General features: G+C 50.4%; 1 protein-coding gene across 12 annotated transcripts in view; it reads left to right on the forward strand.

Moving 5' to 3' along the window:
• Nucleotides 1–19077, forward strand: part of EPS8 (EGFR pathway substrate 8, signaling adaptor) — a 149422-nt gene that overhangs the window by 25715 nt on the left and 104630 nt on the right. For 10 of the 12 annotated variants that reach the window (XM_064155604.1, XM_064155603.1, XM_064155613.1 and 7 more), the window contains one exon: nt 9504–9649. The exons of the other annotated variants lie outside the window; for them this stretch is intronic. The gene's annotated coding sequence lies outside the window, so the exon portion shown is untranslated. The remainder of the gene's footprint in view (nt 1–9503; nt 9650–19077) is intronic. 12 annotated transcript variants of the gene reach the window in all.

The raw sequence follows: 19077 nt of genomic DNA on the forward strand, positions 1-19077 counted from the left end.
ATGCTGAAGGTTAGAGGTACAAAGAAGGATGATGACCTGATGCTGAGGTGTGTTTGCAAACCAGCTCTGTTACCAGCTTGAGCCATGGGTAATTTGTTTTCTCTTCGAGTGTCCCTGCTGAGGCAATGCCTGGAAAGTGTTTAAAACTGATGCTCATGGTCAACTTTCTGCTGTTCCTGAATGTGGGTGAGAGGGAGGTACTGTGCACATCCACAGCTGCTTGTTTGCTCCTCCTTTATGACCTTGGATCGTTGTGAGTGGGGTAGTACTTTGCATAGCTATAATCAGGGAGCTGCTGTTGATGCTTCATCTGAGTCCTCGAATGCAAAATAATCCCCACCTCACTCACTTGGGTGGAACAGGTCTAATTTATACCCCCAGGACACTGATTTGAGTAAGTGTAAGGCTAGGGAGTTTTCCCTTCCCTCATGCAAAGCCTTTACCCAGCCCTCTCCTTGTTCTGTAGTCTTGATGAACCTGAAGCACAATGGAGTGAAGCATGGGGTTTGTAAGAGCTTTAACAAGGGGGAAATAAGCAATACAGGCTCTTGAATATTAACATTTGCTGCTTTGCTGGGTACAAGCTAAGCTGAAAGCTCCTACATCAGCTGCTGCATCCTGGGGATTATGCTATGAAGTGCTGAGCTGAGCTTTGTGGCTCAAAGGAGCAGCTCTCTGTTGAGCAGTGACAGAGTAATGTGATTGTTGAGCCCTGCTTTTGCAAGGAGATTCACAGTGAAAATAATCCTGGAAGCTGTCAAATCTTACACAGGATTTACAGACTACTTAAAAATATATACATGGATCTCCTCACAGCCCTGAGGGAGCTGGGGGTGTGCAGCCTGCATCAGAGGAGGCTCAGGGCAGAGCTCATTGCTGTCTGCAGCTACCTGAAGGGAGGCTGTAGCCAGGTGGGGTTGGGCACTGCTGCCAGGCAAGCAGCAACAGAACAAGGGGACACAGTGTGAAGTTGTGCCGGGGGAGGTCTAGGCTGGATGTTGTTAGGAAGTTGTTGGCAGAGAGAGTGATTGGCATTGGAATGGGCTGCCCAGGGAGGTGGTGGAGTTGCTGTGCCTGGAGGTATTGAAGCCAAGCCTGGCTGAGGCACTTAGTGCCATGGTCTGGTTGATTGGCCAGGGCTGGGTGCTAGGCTGGACTGGCTGAACTTGGAGCTCTCTTCCAACCTGGCTGATTCTGTGATTCTGTGCCAAGCTGAAGTGAGATTTCCAGGCACTCTCTAAGCATTGCTGCAGAGGGAAATGATTAGTTTTTTGCCTGGCTAGAGGACTGCCAACTTTGACACTGTCTGGAAGAATCCCCATGTCACCTGAATAATGCTACTTAAAGATGTGGTGTACCAGGCTGGCAGGCTTTTGGGTTTATCAGTGTTGTTTGACGTGGTGCAAATGAGAATGAAGCTCTTCAAGTACCTAAGAAAGACTCAGACTGACCAACACTTGATGGGTTCAATTCTGTGAATCACCATGTCTGAGCAAAACGTTTTCCTTCCCTCAGGGGCACAGGTGATTAAACATAATACTCTACTTTTCCTGCCAGTGCAGTGTTTTTATCAGAGAATTCACCAGACTGGAAGAGAGCTCCAAGTTCAGCCAGTCCAACCTAGCACCCAGCCCCAGCCAATCAACCAGACCATGGCACTAAGTGCCCCAGCCAGGCTTGGCTTCAACACCTCCAGGCACAGCAACTCCACCACCTCCCTGGGCAGCCCATTCCAATGCCAATCACTCTCTCTGACAACAACTTCCTCAGAACATCCAGCCTAGACCTTCCCTGGCACAACTTGAGGCTGTGTCCCCTCATTCTGTTACTGGTTGCCTGTCAGAAGAGCCCAACCCCACCTGGCTACAGCCTCCCTGCAGGTAGCTGCAGGCAGCAATGAGCTCTGCCCTGAGCCTCCTCTGATGCAGGCTGCACACCCCCAGCTCCCTCAGCCTCTCCTCACAGGGCTGTTCTCCAGGCCCCTCCCCAGCTTCATTGCCCCTCTCTGGACCATTCTTCAGCACAGCTCTCCAGGCTGTGGAGCGTTAAAGGGTAAATCAGGGCATGTTGTGAAGTCCTTGGCCCAGCATCACTGCTAAGCAAATGTTTGCCTGGTTAGTTTAGGCACATTTTAGGTGTCAAAACTTGAGGCTGTTGCAGACCATGCCTGGGTGTTTTCTTGCTGGGGGCGGGACGTGTCACTTCTCAGCGGTACAGCTGTCTCAATCTCAAGTAGAAGACAATGTGCCCAGACCGAGTGCTTCATCTTCATGCTGCTGCTAAGTCAACCTGCTGCCCACATGAGCTTCCTAGAAGGCCAGATTTAGAACTTTGAGTCTGTGGCCTGAGCATTGTTGATCTGGAGTCACTTGCTAAATGGGCATGCAGCCTTGCAGTCTGGGGCGGGTTGAGGTCCTGAGGCAGTGTTTATCACAGTATCGCCAAGGCTGGAAGAGACCTCACAGATCATCAAGTCCAACCCTTTACCACAGAGCTCAAGGCCAGACCATGGCACCAAGTGCCACGTCCAATCCTGCCTTGAACAGCCCCAGGGACGGCGACTCCACCACCTCCCCGGGCAGCCCATTCCAGTGTCCAATGACTCTCTCAGGGAAGAACTTTCTCCTCACCTCGAGTGTCACAGAAGAAGCAGAGCTCCAGTGAACACAATCAGCTCTTCTGCAGATGGGTGCATTGAGTGCCTTGCAAGACAAAGAACCTTCTCACTCTTCATCTCACTGCTCTTCTGCTAATTCTCTGCAGGCAGTTTCCCCTCCTGTGTGAGGAGAAGGTTCAGCACTGAGGAGTTCAGAGTTTGGAGCCACAACACTTCCATGAGGGTTAACTTTTTTTGAGGAACTGATGGTCCCCGTGGAGTTGCCTGAAGTCTGCAAATCAAAGACTGAATTCCCAGTCTAATGTGTTCATTGCTTGTCCAATTCCTAGAGTAAGTTCCATTTCTTTTGATTAAATTGCATTCAGTTCTGATTCCAGTAAATAAAATTGATCTTAATTCATTTCAATGTGTGATAGAAGGGACCAAAAAAAAATAACACTGCAACAACCAAACCCCCACCAAACTGCCCCTTCAAACTCATTCCTTCTCCTGCCATCACAGGACCTTGTCAGTAGTCCCTACCCAGGGTTTTTGTAGGTCCCCTTCAGACACTGGAAGGCCACTCCAAGGTCTCCTCCAAGCCTTCTCCAGGCTGCACAGCCCCAACTCTCTCAGCCTGTCCTCACAGCAGAGCTGCTGCAGCCCTTGGAGCATCTTGGTGGCCTCCTCTGCACTGCCTCCAACGCTTCCATGTCCTTCTTGTGCTGGGGGCTCCAGGACTGCACCCAGGACTGCAGGTGGGGTGTGAGGAGAGCAGAGCCAAGGGGCAGAGTCTCCTCCCTTGCCCTGCTGCCCACACTGCTCTTGCTGCAGCCCAGCACAGGGTTGTTTCTGGGCTGCACTCACACTGCAGGCTCCTGTGGAGCTTTTCATCAGCCCAGACCCCCAGGTCCTGTTCCTCAGGGCTCTTCCCCTCCCCAGCATCCTTCTTCAGCTTTTTTGTTTCCATCCTGGCAAAGAAAGGGGAAGCTGTGGGTTTCTTATTAAGCTCTGAAGTAGTTCTGGAGCTAGAGGCAAACCCCACTGCCTGGGCTGTGTAAATAATGCAGTGGGTTACCTGATATGCTGCAGAGGCTTCTAGAGTTTCTCGTCTCCTCACACCTCTTGGGCAGCAGCCTGCTTCCAGTTGGACTGATAATGGTTAGTAGGCCTTAAGGGACTGCTGCTCTTCTCTGGGCTTTGCAACCTTCCCAGGAAATGAAACCTCCCAGGAGAGTGGCCATAGTTTTCCTCATGCTTTGTTACATCAACTGTCTGTTAAAGCAAAGGTGGAGAGGTCTGCTGCGTGCCTAGCATCTGTCCTTGCTTTTGGTAAGCTGCTGAGCAGGCTGCTGAGCCCAGTTCTGTGCCTGTGTTATGCTGTGCTCTATTAGGCTGTCTCTGGTGATACAGAATTGGTGAGATGCTGAGCAGGTCACTGAGCCCTGTTCTGAGGGGGCTGGAGCACAGCCCTCTGGGGAGAGGCTGAGGGAGCTGGGGGTGTGCAGCCTGCAGCAGAGGAGGCTCAGGGCAGAGCTCATTGCTGTCTGCAGCGCCCTGAAGGGAGGCTGTAGCCAGGTGGGGTTGGGCTCTTCTGCCAGGCAACCAGTAACAGAATGAGGGGACACAGTGTGAAGTTGTGCCAGGGGAGGTCTAGGCTGGATGTTAGGAGGAAGTTGTTATCAGAGAGAGTGATTGGCATTGGAATGGGCAGCCCGGGGAGGTGGTGGAGTGGCTGTGCCTGGAGGTGTTGAAGCCAAGCCTGGCTGGGGCACTTAGTGCCATGGTCTGGTTGCTTGGCCAGGGCTGAGTGCTAGGTTGGGCTGGCTGAGCTTGGAGGTCTTTTCCAATCTGGCTGACTCTATGATTCTATGGTCTGATTGACTGGACAGGGCTGGGTGATAGGTTGGACTGGATGATCCCATGGAAGACTGGAACAGGCTGCCCAGGGAGATTGTGGAGTGTCCTTCTCTGGAGACTTTCAAAACCCATCTGGATCACAGGATGTTAGGGTTTGCAAGGGACCCAAGGAGAACATCCAGTCAAATCCCCCTGCCTAGAGCAGGACCACACAATCTAGCTCAGGTCACACAGGAGCACATCCAGACAGGCCTGGAAAGGCTCCACAGAAGGAGACTCCACAACCTCTCTGGGCAGCCTGTGCCAGGGCTCTGGGACCCTTACAGTCAAGAAGTTCCCCCTTGTCTTGAGGTGGAACCTTCTGAGCTGCAGCTTCCATCCACTGCTCCTTGTCCTATACCAGGGAGCAGAGCCTGTCCCTCCCCCCCCAGTCCTGCACAGGATGCATTCCTGTGTTACCTACCCCGAGTGATCCTGCTTGGGCAGGAGGGTTGGACTTGACAGTCTCTGGAGGTCCCTTCCAATCTTTAATATTCTGTGTTTTGGACATAATGACCTGGCAAAACCAGCATGGAAGTAGGAAGTTAGATTAGCAGAGCCAGGGAAGATTGTCCATATAGCCATGGTGGTTTGGGCTTTTTTTCCCCTTCCCTTACATTTCCATGGAGGTTGAACTCTTTTGCATGTTTGTTTCAATGTGTGATCACTCAGCCCAGGATTAGGCTTCTTTTAGTTTGGTTTTGGTGTAAATCCTACTCTTGGCTTAAGGTGAATGTTAATTAGAGTTGTGTATGTACATGTGCCATGTGGCAGAATCAGCTCCTTATTGGGTAAGACAGATGAAAGCATCAGTGAAATAACAGAAGAGTCAGAAAGAAACTGGGGTCAAGTCAAGAACAAACACTCTTGCTCCAGAGTACTCCAAGGGAGAGATGCTTGTCAGAATTAGAAGGTATTTAAACATGAGGGGTTTGGTTTTGTGCATTCTTAATTCATAGAAAGGCTTTACTGCGAGGCAGTGCTGAAAACATTAACTTTTAATGGGCTTCAATGAAAGAAACATGAGGAAGAAAACCTTTATAGGGGTAAGTGATGGGTTTTGGACTTCCTTGGGTTTTCTTTATGAAGGGAAGCATTTTAGAAAGCTGATTCTTAGCTCAGGCTTGGCAGTAGCTGGGTAGAAATTGATTAGAGGAGTATTAATTTATGGTTGTTTGCTGTAGGGCTCTTTGTAAGTACTTGGCTGTCGTTACTGTCAGTCATCACCACCTGGAGCCAGTAAGAGCACCTTGTCCTACAGTAAGGGGACCAGCAAGGCTGGGGAGGGGTCTGGAGCACAGCCCTGTGAGGAGAGGCTGAAGGAGCTGGGGGGGTGCAGCCTGCAGGAGAGGAGGCTCAGGGCAGAGCTCGTTGCTGTCTATAACTACCTGAAGGGAGGCTGTAGCCAGGTGGGGTTGGGCTCTTCTGCCAGGCAAGCAGCAACAGAACAGGGGGACACAGTGTGAAGTTGTGCCAGGGGAGGTCTAGTCTGGATGTTCCGAGGAAGTTGTTGTCAGAGAGAGTGATTGGCATTGGAATGGGCTGCCCAGGGAGGTGGTGGAGTCACCGTGGCTGGAGGTGTTGAAGCCAAGCCTGTCTGGGGCACTTAGTGCCATGGTCTGGTTGCTTGGCCAGGGCTGGGTGCTAGGTTGGGCTGGCTGAGCTTGGAGGTCTCTTCCTACCTGGTCGATTCCATGTGTGTGTGGACTTACCTATCAGCTCCTGAAGTGTTGAGATGAAGTTGGGGTGGATGTTGGGGGTTACTTTGGTTTTTTTTGTGTCTTTGGTTAGCTTTGGTTTCCACTGAGATTTATGTTGTGTGGTTTGTGGCTGTTATTGGGTTGCTTTCTGTTCTAGAAGTCATATATAGACCAATGGAGGAACAAAATATTTTGTTAAATGAAATCTATTTAAGTTCTGAATGTATTTAGCTGAAGTGTTTGATAACTTCAGGCTCTTTCTCCTGTACTGTCTCAGCATGCTGCATGTCTTCTGTCCTCATCCTGAAACCCTGCCAGTGTGAATCAAAAGACTAGCACTAAAAAGAGAGAGGAGAGAAAGAGTTGATTACAGCTGCTTAGAATGCTGTGGGGAAAATGGTAGCAAAATAGAGTCATAGAATCAGTCAGGGTTGGAAGGGACCACAAGGATCAGCCAGATCCAACCTCCCTGCCAGGGGCAGGGACACCTCACACTAGATCAGGCTGGCCAGAGCCCCATCCAGCCTGGCCTTAAACACCTCCAGGAATGAGGCTTCCACTGCTTCCTTGGGTAACTTGTTCCAGACTCTCACCACCCACTTCTGCTGCTGCAGCCCAGGCTCTGCTTGGCTTTCTGGGCTGCAAGTGCACACTGCTGGCTCCTGTTGAGCTTCTCCTCCAGCAGCACCCCCAGGTCCCTCTCCTCAGGGCTGCTCCCCAGCCACTCACTGCCCAGGCTATATTGGTGCTTGGCATTACCTCGACCCAGCTGCAGGAGTATTTTATCCCACTTCAATAATTCATTGTGTACTCCTCCACTCCCACCCTCCCTTCCAGGCCTTCATTACTAATTTCATGGAGCATCAGCCCTTCTCCATCTGTCCAGGTGCCACTGTGCTATTTCAAGGGAAGGATGTTCCACATTTACTGAGTTTTCTTCTCTTTTCAAACAACCTTTTCTTTTCTTTCCCCCCCTCCTTATTTCCTATTAAGACAGATAGGCCATGCCAAACTTGCTGGGATGAAATAGCAGCAAAAAGCAAACCCAGATTGGTTCAGGAAGTTTGCTTTGTGGTTCTCTGGATAAGAACAGCCTGTCTCCTCTTTGCAAAACCAACACAGTCTCCTGGCACAGGCACTGTTCTGTGTAGATACCTTACTTGAAATTGTCTTCTGCTTGTTTTGCAAGATTAACTATCACAGTCCCTACTTCCTGGATAAAGTCTGCCTCAGAGAATTGAGCTTTCAGTTTGGTAGTCATCATCTGCAGGTGTAGTTGGGCAATGTGATTAAATCTTCCAAACCCCACCTGAGATCCCTTCATAGAACCAGTCAGGGTTGGAGGGGACCACAAGGCACATAGTGCCATGGGCTAGTTGGTTGGATAGGGCTGGCTGATAGGTTGGACTGCATGAGCTTGGAGGTCTCTTCTAAGCTGCTTGATTCTAGGATTCTATGATCCAATCCTCTTGCCAGGGGCAGGGACCCCTCACACTAGATCAGGCTGGCTAGAGCCTCAACCAGCCTGGCCTTAAACATCTCCAGGGATGAGGCTTCCACCACCTCCCTGGGCAACCCATTCCAGGCTCTCACTACCCTCATGCTGAAGAACTTCTTCCTAACATCCAGCCTGAATCTCCCCATTTCCAGCTTTGTTCCATCCCCCCCAGTCCTATCACTACCTGAGAGCCTAAAAAGTCCCTCCCCAGCTTTTTTGCAGGCCTCCTTAAGACACTGATAGGCCATGAGAAGATCACCTGGAAGCCTTCTCCTCTCCAGACTGAACAGCCCCAACTCCCTCAGTCTCTCCTCATAGCAGAACAGCTCCAGCCCTCTGCTCATCCTTGTGGTCCTTCTCTGGTCACCTTCCAGCACATCCATAGCCCTTTTGTAATAGAGGCTCCAGAACTGGCTGCAGTACTGCAGGTGGGGTCTCAGCAGAGCAGCTGAAAGATGCTGAATAATAGGTACAGTGATTGTAAGTTGCAGGATAGTAAATGTTGTTTATAAATAGCACTTACAACTCAGTGTAGAAATGAGATATAAAAGTGGGTTGTGTGATGGTGCTACTGAGGAAGAGCTGTTGAAGGGCAGAGCAGCATTAAAACATCCAGAGCTGGGAAGGGTTTTACTTTATGGAGTGTGTGAGGAGTTGTGTGCAGGTTTCCTAGAGAGATGTCCTCCTCCCTTTTAACCTTTTGTTGTTGTTGTTTGGAAATGATACTATTAAGCTGCTCTGGGTTACTAAAACAGTACTGAAGACAATTCATTTCATGTGTTTGTAGAAGGCATTTCTCAGGTGTGAGAATCTGTCATGAGCTGCTGCAATCACGAATAAGATCAGGGGAAGAAATGTGCACAGTGCAACCTTAAGCAGGGAGCAGGCTCTAGTGCCCTCTTTGAGAACACTCAGTGGGCTGGCACCATCCCAAGCACAAATCTAGGCTGGGTGGGGAAAGGCTGAGAGCAGCCCTGAGGAAAAGGACCTGGGGGTCTGGGGTGATGAAAAGCTCCACAGGAGCCTGCAGTGTGAGTGCAGCCCAGAAACAACCCTGTGCTGGGCTGCAGCAAGAGCAGTGTGGGCAGCAGGGCAAGGGAGGGGACTCTGCCCCTTGGCTCTGCTCTCCTCACACCCCACCTGCAGTCCTGGGTGCAGTTCTGGAGCCCCCAACACAAGAAGGACATGGAAGCGTTGGAGGCAGTGCAAAGGAGGCCACCAAGATGCTCAGAGGGCTGCAGCAGCTCTGCTGTGAGGACAGGCTGAGAGAGTTGGGGCTGTGCAGCCTGGAGAAGAGAAGGCTTGGAGGAGACCTTGGAGTGGCCTTCCAGTATCTGAAGGGGGGCTCCAGGAAGGCTGGAGAGGGACTACTGATAGGGTCTTGTAATGAGAGGAGGAGGAGGAATGGGTTTGAACTGGCAGAGGGGAGATTTGAAAGTGGATGTTAGGAAAGGGTTCTTTGCAGTGAGGGTAGTGAGACACTGGCACAGGTTGTGGAGCACAGAATCACCCAATGTGATTCTCAGTCTCCCTCCCTGCCCACACTGCTCTTGCTGCAGCCCAGCACAGGGTTGCTGTCTGGGCTGCGCTCCCACTGCAGGCTCCTGTTGAGCTTTTCATCAGCCCAGATCTTCTAGGTCCTTTTCCTCAGGGCTGCTCTCAGCCATTCCCCACCCAGCCTGGAGTTGTGCTTGGGATTGCACTGACCCAGGTGCAGACCTTACACTTGGCCCTGTTGGATGTCATCTCTGACTGTGTAAGGTGCAGCGGAATTGCAAAGCTGAGCTTGATTCTCTTCTCTTCCTTTCAGTGATTATGCCCTGTTGGGCAGCTGCCTCCTGAGGAACTTTGGAGCAATGCCAGCCACTTGAGCTGAATCAAGCAGTGGCAGGAGCAGCATCTACCCGGGCTGAAGTTTAAATCTCAGGCACGTGGCGTTGGCGCAAGTGGTCACTGGTGAGTTGTCTGTGAGCGCAGCTTCTCTCTGTCCCTGTGGCAGCTGGCACCTCGTTGTGGGCTAGGTTTTGGGTGCAAAGACTTGCCTGCATGGCTTCTTTTTTCCTAGAGGGTGATTGGCAAGCTTAGGGAAAACGAGAGTGGGCCAGGTTATCAGCTAATCTTAAATCATTACTAGGGCCACCAAGATGCTCAGAGGGCTGCAGCAGCTCTGCTCTGAGGACAGGCTACAAGAGTTGGGGCTGTGCAGCCTGGAGAAGAGAAGGCTTTGAGGAGACCTTGGAGTGGCCTTCCAGTATCTGAAGGGGGCTGCAGGAAGGCTGGGGAGGGACTATTGACAAGGTCTTGTAGTGACAGGATGAGGAGGAATGGGTTTAGGAATGGCAGAGGGGAGATTGAAAATGGATGTTAGGAAAGGGTTCTTTGCAGTGAGAGTGGTGAGACACTGGGAGAGGTTGCCCAAGTAGGTTGTGGAGCACAGAAGCACCCAATGTGATCAAAGATCACATTGGGTGCTTCTGTGCTCCACAACCTCCCTGGAGGTGTTCAGGACCAGGTTGGATGAGTCCTTGAGCAACCTGTTCTAGTGGGAGGTGTCCCTGCCTATGGCAGGGGGTTGGAACTGGCTGAGCTTTGAGGTCTCTTCCAACCCAAACCATTCTATGATTCTCTTCTATGATTCTACTGTTTGTTTGTATGGTTATGAATTGCTTTTTCCTCTCCCTCCACTGAGCAAGTACCATCCTGATGGGTCCAAACTTCTGCTGCGTACTAGATGCTATCACTGCACCTTTTTCATCAGAGGTGGTTTTGTACCCTCTGCCTGGCAATCCAAGCTGTGGGGCTCTGATAACAGAAGCAGTGACTGGCTGCTGTCAGCGTGAGGGTGATTAAAAGCACGTGTGGGTGTGTGTTTGTGCTTGTTCCCTCCCTCTACAGCTGACTAGAAAAGGAAACTCCAAAAGCCTTTTGTGTAGGTGCATGGGTTTGGGTTTTTTTTTCAGCCCTCCTGTTGAAATCTGTGTGTGGCTGTGTGCAGACTTCAGCCCAGACTTCTTTTTGGAGAGGCTGCATGCATGACCCTGTCTTCAGTGCAATACTTAGACACTGCTGTTGTGGAAATGTGTACTCTGGTGGGAATGATGGATGTTAATTTCTGACTGGATGTTAATTTTTGCTATTAATACTCAAAAATTGAGGAGAATTCCCTGAGATGCTTTGGATTTTCAGTTGACAGGAAGTAGTTGCATGGAATTAAACAGCTTAATCAAACAGAACTTCCTAAAACTGGGAACATGAAAACAGAAGAGAACTCTAACTGTGCTTTAACTCCAGCTGAGGTACTCATGATGCTTTGGTCCCTGAGTAAGTCTCCTGTACAAAGACACTTCTATAATGATCCCAGGGTAAAATATTCCAGGCAGAGTGTGATGGTTTGGGAATTACCCATTCCCCCCCACTCTTCTGACTAGACTCCCCCCCCCCCCCCCCGACTAGACTCAGCTGAGCTGGAAGTTAAGGAGCTGAAGCTATATTAACAGCTTAGCACAATATACAAGCAGATATTTACAGTATACACAGCTATTACTACAGGTGTAACTTCCTGAAGGGAGGCTGTAGCCAGGTGGGGTTGGGCTCTTCTCACAGGCACTCAGCAAGAGAAGAAGGGGACACAGTGTGAAGTTGTGCCAGGGCAGGTCTAGGCTGGATGTTAGGAGGAAGTTGTTGTCAGAGAGAGTGATTGGCATTGGAATGGGCTGCCCAGGGAGGTGCTGGAGTCATCGTCCCTGGAAGTGTTCAGGCAAAGCCTGGCTGGGGCACTTAGTGCCATGGTCTGGGTGATTGGATGGGTCTGAGTGCTAGGTTGGACTGGAGGAGCTTGGAGGTCTCTTCCAACCTGCTTGATTCTATGATTCTATATACAGCAGTATACAAGTTAAAGGTAATAGAGAAACACAACAGCCCTGCCGGAAACCAGAGTCCCCAGGAGTGGCTCCCAACCACCCTTCCACCTTCTGCCCACCTCTCTACCTTATCCCAGACTTTGCCTTATGTTTCAGGTGAGTTTGGAGAGTTGGCCAGGGGGGTTAGGAAGCAGAAGGATTAGTTACACAGAAAGCAGGCAGGGAGAGAAGTAGAAGCAGCAGCTGCGACACAGACCCACGCTGTGTTATCTATGTTTGTGTTCTTATCCATCTCAGCAAGCCTCTGAGTGCAGCAGCCAGCACCACTGTTTCCTTTTCACAGCCTAGCATCTAACTCTTCTCCCCAAATATTCCAGCTAGCCTCAAACTAGCACACAGAGGGAATGAGAGAAGATCTGAGCTGCTGCTGAGCCAGTGCAAGCTATATATACATGTCTGTGAATGCAGTGCTGCTCCCGCTGGAGGGTCAGGGCAGAAAGGCAGAGAGGTGGTTTCTAAATCTCCCCCCATTAGATGCATGGTTTTGGAAGTGCCAAAAGGCACTGGCATCATTGTTCTGGCTGTTCAGTTCAAGGCTCTGTGCCTCCTGCCACCAGGCAGGCACGCTGAGGGGCTGCACAAGACACCTGACAAGTGGTACTAAGCTCCCAGCCCTCGAGGCTTTGATGGAGCCAACCCCTTATTGTTTGCTTATCTGACTCAACTTCCCAGGCCTGCAACAGGAGGAGGAGAGCAAGGGTTAAACCAGCCTGGCAGGGTTTATGCCCTACCAGGACAACTGCAGAAGAGAGTAACTAGCATTTGCTTTCACGTGAGGGGAAGGTGGTTTCTAGGCAGTTCCTGCCATCTGTGATTTTCCCTGGTAAAACAATGGCAATCTGCTTCTTCCAGCAGCTGAAATGCTGTGAGTCTTTGACAGCATGTGTGTGGAATGCTGCCTTGCACCTCCTAACACCCTGCTTTAAGACACTGTCATGCTGGGCTGACTGCTGTCTTCTCAGGAGTGTTGAACCAAGGAGTTCTTGATGAGGTGCAGCCTGGACTGCAAGGCACATGTCTGCTATTAAAAACAACATATGTGCTCTTAGCTGTTGCTAATAAGTTAAACACCTCTTGTGAAGTTTGGGGGAAGGAGCCCCTCTGCAGATGGATGCTGTGCCACTGAAGCATCAGCGTGATACAGCTCAGCACCAACTATCAGATCTTCCTACGGAGACAGGAGCTGGAGATTGGTGCTTCAAGCAGAACCACCTGGAATTCTCTAGAGAAGGCTGAGGGAGCTGGGGGTGTGCAGCCTGCAGAAGAGGAGGCTCAGGGCAGAGTTCATTGCTGTCTACAAGTACCTGAAAGGAGGCTGTAGCCAGGTGGGGTTGGGCTCTGCTCCCAGACACTCTGCAATACAAGGGGACACAGCCTCAAGTTGTGCCAAGGCAGGTCTAGGCTGGAGGAAGAAAGAGTGATTGGCACTGGAATGGGCTGCCCAGGGAGGTGGTGGAGTCACCGTGGCTGGAGGTGTTGAAGCCAAGCCTGGCTGGGGCACTTAGTGCCATGGTCTGGTTGATTGGCCAGGGCTGGGTGCTAGGTTGGGCTGGCTGAGCTTGGAGGTCTCTTCCAACCTGCTTGATTCTGTGGTTCTGTTCTGAGGTAGAAGAGTTCCCTGTGAGGATGGATGCAGGAAGGGCAGCACATGTCTTGCGCTCTGTCAGGGTTTATCATGTTGGAATGCTCTTGTTGGAGTATCTGGGCAATAAAAGCCTACAGGTCAGTGCCAAACTGAGCTGTACAGCAGAGCAGTTGGAAAATTACTCATGCCTGGAAAATGATCAGGGTAAATCTGGTTTTATGTTAGGGAATGCAAAGGCAAAGCAAGGAATTCCAGTACATTAGTTGAAGGTCCAGTAGTCTGCTAAACCAGACTAAACCAAGCAGGCTTTTATTGATGGAAAGTTTGAAACAACACATTTGGTGCTGTGGTCAAACACCCCGTTGGATTTTAGGACTTGTGCAGCCCCTCAGGGGTCAGCACTGGGACCAGTACAGTGTGCTCATGAATGCCCTGGATGAGGTCAGTTTGCTGGTGGCAGCGAGCTGGGAGGAGTGGCTGCCACAGCAGAGAGCTGTGCTGCCATTCAGAGGGACTTAGGCTGAGAGTTGGGCAGGGAGAGATGGAATGAAGCTCAACAGTGAAGTGTAGAGTTGTGCAGCTGAGAAGGAACAATCCCAGGGATCAGGATAGGTTGGGGACTGACCTGCTGGAGAGCAGTGAAGGGGAGAAGGACTTGGGAGTCCTGGTGGCTGGCAGAATGGCCATGAGCCAGCAGTGTGCTCTTGTGGCTGGGAAGGACAATGCCATTCTGGGGTGGGTTAGAAGGGCTGTGGTTAGTAGGTCGAGGGAGGCTCTCCTTCTGCTCTACTCTGCTCTGGTGAGGCCACATCTGGAGTATTGTGTCCAGTTCTGGGCTCCCAAGCACAGGGAGCTGCTTGAGAGAGTCCAGCACAGAGCCATGCGGGTGATTAAGGATCTTTCTTAGGAGGAGAGGCTGAGGGAGCTGGGGCTTGTTAGCTGGCAGAGGAGGAGACTGAGGGGTGGCCTCACTCATGTCTATCTGTGTGTGCAGGGTGAGTGCCAGCAGGCTGGAGCCAGGCTCTGCTGGGTGATGCCCAGTGATGGGACAGGGTGGAAGTTGAGGCATAGGAAGTTCCATGAGGCACTTAGTGCCGTGGTTTAGTTGACTGGATAGGGCTGGAGGATGGGTTAGACTGGATGATCTTGGAGGTCTCTTCCAACCTGCTTGATTCTATGATTCTAAGAGTTTGTGAGGGTGACAGAGCACTGTTAGAGGCTGCCCAGGGAGGTTGTGGAGTCTCCCTCTCTGGAGATATTCAAGAACCATCTGATGCATTCCAGTGTGATCTGCTCTGGGTGATCCTGCTCTGGCAGGGGGGTTGGACCAGATGAGCTTTTGGGGTCCCTTCCAGCCCCTGACATTCTGTGATTGTATTTTTGCAAGATGGAAGATACCTGCCCTGAAGACTCCTTCATTCTCACCACTGCTGCTCTTCCTGCTTCAGTTCAAGCACAGCAGCTTCTATCTTGGGAAGCACTGAAGTTAGGGGCAGTCCCTTTATACTGCTGGAGAGCTCCAAATCTTAGCACTTTAATAATAGAACAATTTTACTGCTAACTCCATCATCTTGGGAGGAGAAAGGTTTTGAAAGTGTTGCAATTGATTTTTCTCTGTGTGGAAATAGAGGTAGCAAGGTAGGAACTGAAGCAATGGTTTTTATTTAAAGTCATTGCTGGTTTGCTTGGTGCATTTGACTTTTTCTTTCCTCTCCACCAGTAAGTATTTCAGATTAGTGGCAGTTAGATACCTGATTTGGTTGGGGATTAATTGAGGCAGGAATTATTAAACTGGGCATTGGAATGGGCTGCCCAGGGAGGTGGTGGAGTCGCTGTGCCTGGAGGTGTTGAAGCCAAGCCTGGCTGGGGCACTTAGTGCCATGGTCTGGTCGATTGCCTAGGGCTGGGTGCAAAAAAAGATCACATTGGGTGATTCTGTGCTCCACAACCTCCCTGGAAGTGTTCAGGGCCAGGTTGGATGAGTCTTTGAGCAACCTGTTCTAGTGAGAGGTGTCCCTGCTTATGGCAGGAGGTTGAAACTGGATGAGCTTTGAGGTCCCTTCCAGCCACAACCATTCGATGACTCCATGATAATATCATTTCCCTGTTTCTTTCTCCAGAGTGCCTTTGTTGGTCTGTTTCTTCACCTGCTGTCCTTCCTCAAGCCCAGGCAATGACACAAAGCTGAGGTGCCACAAGCTTGTGCAAATAAGGCATAGCAGCTACACTGCAACTCCCCACTGCAATAGAAAGAAGCTGCTGCTTTGCCACCAGTCAGTCTCTGGCTCCCTGGTATGAGAGTGATGTGAGCATTACCACCAGGTCAATAACCAGCTCTAAGACAGGAGTTGTGTTCTTCAGCTCGTGTTGAGGAGCAGCTGACCCATGCCAGGATGCAAGGGTGAAAAGCTATGCCCACAGCAAGGCTGTTTTCTGTGCAGGAACCGAGGCGCAGGCAGCCCTGCTCACACCCCCTCCACACAAAGGTTATTCATCACCACAGCAACCTCAGCAAACAAAGGTGGAAGCCAATTCAAACAGCCCTGTTGGGAAGGGTGCTCACTGCTGCTCCAGGGGTTTGTTCTGATGTCATTGGATCTCATGCACTCATTTAACTTTCAGCAGGCCAGAGCTGTACTTATGCATTAAACAATTTCTTCTGTGGCCCTTTCTGAAAGGACAGAGAAAAAAACCTATCTGATACACAGCTCCTCCTCACATGGCTGAGCAAACAGCATCTTCTGTTTCACACACCTCCTGGCAGCAGGAATGGCTGCTGGAAAATAAACACCCCACCTAAACCCAAGAAGAATTCTAACCTGTTTTAGCTACCACTTCTTCCTTCATCTCCCCTCACTGCTCCTTTTCTTCACATCCTCCTTCACTCCCCAGGAGCTTAATGATTTTGGGTATGTGAAGAAAATCCATCCTACACAGTGAAGTGATTGTGAGCTCAGCTGAGATGAAAAGCACAGCATCTCTCCTCTCCCTGAATCTGAAAAGAACCAACCTCAGTGCTTCCCTGAGTCACCTGAGGGAAGAGACTGTGATCATCTAAACCTTTTCAATCACAAGCCAGGAGGGAAAAAACAGTCTGTAATAACAAGCTGTCAACACTTGGCAGGCAAGGTGGCTCTAATTAGTGCCACTGATCCTTTGCCAGCAGAGCAGGGCATGTGGGCATCAGCAACCACTCCACATGCAGTGACAATACTCTAAGTGCCCAGATTCCTCTCTTTCACCAAAAGCAAATCCCCCATCTGAGCAGCCAGGTCTTGATGTGGGCATGGCCCTCCCTATCTTCAGGGCTTCATAGGTAGGGTAATGATGTCTTTTGAAATGCAGAGTCATAGAATGGTTTGGGTTGGAGGGGACCTCAGGGATCAGCCAGTTCCAACCTCTTGCCATAGGCAGGGACACCTCCCACTAGAACAGGTTGCTCAAAGTCTCATCCAGCCTGGTCCTGAACACCTCCAGGGAGGTTGTGGAGCACAGAATCACCCATCAAAGATCACATTGGGTGATTCTGTGCTCCACAACCTCCCTGGGCAACCTGTGCCAGTGTCTCACCACCCTCACTGCAAACAGCTTCTTCCTAACATCCAGTTTGAATCTCCCCTCTGCCAGTTCAAACCCACTCCTCCTCATCCTGTCATTACAAGACTTTGTCAATAGTCCCTCCCCAGCCTTCCTGCAGCCCCCTTCAGATCCTGGAAGGCCACTTCAATCTCTTCTCCAGGCTGCACAGCCCCAATTCTCTCAGCCTGTCCTCATAGCAGAGCTGCTGAGCATCTTGGTGGCCTCCTCTGGACTGGCTCCAACACTTCCATGTCCTGCTTGTGTAGGGGGCTCCAGAACTGCACACAGTACAGTAAGAGGACTTTTTTTTCCTCCCAACTGTTGCAAGGATTCCATTTTTCTATACTGAGGGAAAAACTTGGCTTGGGATTAATGTTGTTTCTTCCTACTCTCCTTTTACTAATAACTACTATAAGAAATCCTCATTAAATTTTCTGCAGCTTGAAATAAGTTTAGGATGTTTTTCCTACTATGATCCAAAAATATGCTGTAAGAGCTACGTAGTGATGCAAAAGTGACTGTGTAAAAATGAGAATATAGGTATTGAGTGTTGAAACTTAGATACTTCATGTAATCATAAAATCAAGCAGGTTGGAAGAGAGCTCCAAGCTCATCCTACCCAACCCAGCACACAGCCCTGGCCAGTCAACCAGACCATGGTACTAAGTGCCCCATCCAGGCTTGGCTTCAATACCTCCAGGGATGGCAACTCCACCACCTCCCTGGGCAGCCCATTCCAATGTCAATCACTCTCTCCGCCAACAACTTCCTCCTCACATCCAGCCTAGACCTCCCCTGGCACATCTTGAGGCTGTGTCCCCTTGTTCTCTTGCTGGGTGCCTGGCAGAAGAAGGAAGGAAGATGCAAACATTTTGAAAGCAGTAAAGCTTCTTGCAGTACGTTAAGGGAAGGTGACAAAGGCAGAGTTCATAGGTGCCTTGAGCCACCCATGGGACTTGGAACACTTGGAGGAGTAGCCTCCTCTCCCTCTAGCAGTTTATGTCATCTTGATGTTTCCCCCAGCACAATTTAAACATGTTGTGTCAGCTCTCTTCAGTGGCTCACTTAGTTAAAATCCACTGCAGGAAGGAGGACTTAATTATTTCATCTAATCCTGTATACAGGCTCCCTTCCTGCACATCTGAGAACCTGGAGAATGCTGGGCTCCTTCTCTGGAGCCTTCCAAGGGCTGTCTGGATGTGTTCCTCTGTGATCTGTGTTAGATGGTATTGTCCTGCTCTGGCAGGGGAGTTGGACTCGATGACCTCCTTGGGTCCCTTCCAGCCCCTGACATCCTGTGAGCTGTGATGCTGCTAATAGAACGGAGCCAGCATTTAGAGGAATGAATGACCAGCAGCACCATAGCTGTGCTTTTTCTGTCTGACACATTCTCCAAGGCTTGCACCACACCTCCCATACGTCTTCAGATTCATTTGTTCCAGCTCAGTTCAGCCTTCTGAAGTCTTTTCTGATGAATGAGATCACTTTACAAGCCAGTGATCAGCAGCAGCTGTTTGTAGTTGTGCTCTAAATTAAATCCACCTGTCAGAGGACTCTTTAAAGTGTGAGTTTCACATTGTCAGGAGACCTGATTGCAGAATCTGGGTTCCCTTTCACTGAAAAGAAAAGAATCAAAATGAAGTGTGCTTGGATGGGTTCTGGGATGCCTTTGCAGTTTCGTCTGTAGAATCATAGAATCAACCAGGTTGGAAGAGACCTCCAAGCTCAGCCAGTCCAACCTAGCACCCAGCCCTGGCCAGTCACCTAGACCATGGAACTAAGTGCCTCACCCAGGCTTTTCTTGAGCTGTGGCTTAGCCTGCTGAGAGCAGAGTGAAATAGCTATAAGCAGGTAGGTGTTCAGATATAAGCTGACATTAGGACATGGCCTTCAGTAAGCTTGGTAGAAACCATACACAGAGTTTGCTGTTTGCTTTTTCAACCCTGACTCTGGTGAACCTCGTCACCAGCTCTTCCAGTTCTGGGTTGTTGCAGTGGGGCAGATGAATTCAATTCAAGAGAGATGTTGAGGTGCTGGAAGGTGTCCAGAGAAGGGTATCAAGGCTGGAGAGGGGCCTGGAGCACAGCCCTGTGAGGAGAGGCTGAGGGAGCTGGGGGGGTGCAGCCTGCAGAAGAGGAGGCTGAGAGCAGAGCTCATTGCTGTCTGCAGCTACCTGCAGGGAGGCTGTAGCCAGGTGGGGTTGGGCTCTTCTGCCAGGCAGGCAGCATCAGAACAAGGGGGCACAGTGTGAGGTTGTGGCAGGGGAGGTCTAGGCTGGATGTTTTGAGGAAGTTGTTGTC

This window comes from Pogoniulus pusillus, chromosome 15 (assembly GCF_015220805.1).
Source record: "Pogoniulus pusillus isolate bPogPus1 chromosome 15, bPogPus1.pri, whole genome shotgun sequence".
In the NCBI taxonomy this organism is placed as follows: Eukaryota; Metazoa; Chordata; class Aves; order Piciformes; family Lybiidae; genus Pogoniulus; species Pogoniulus pusillus.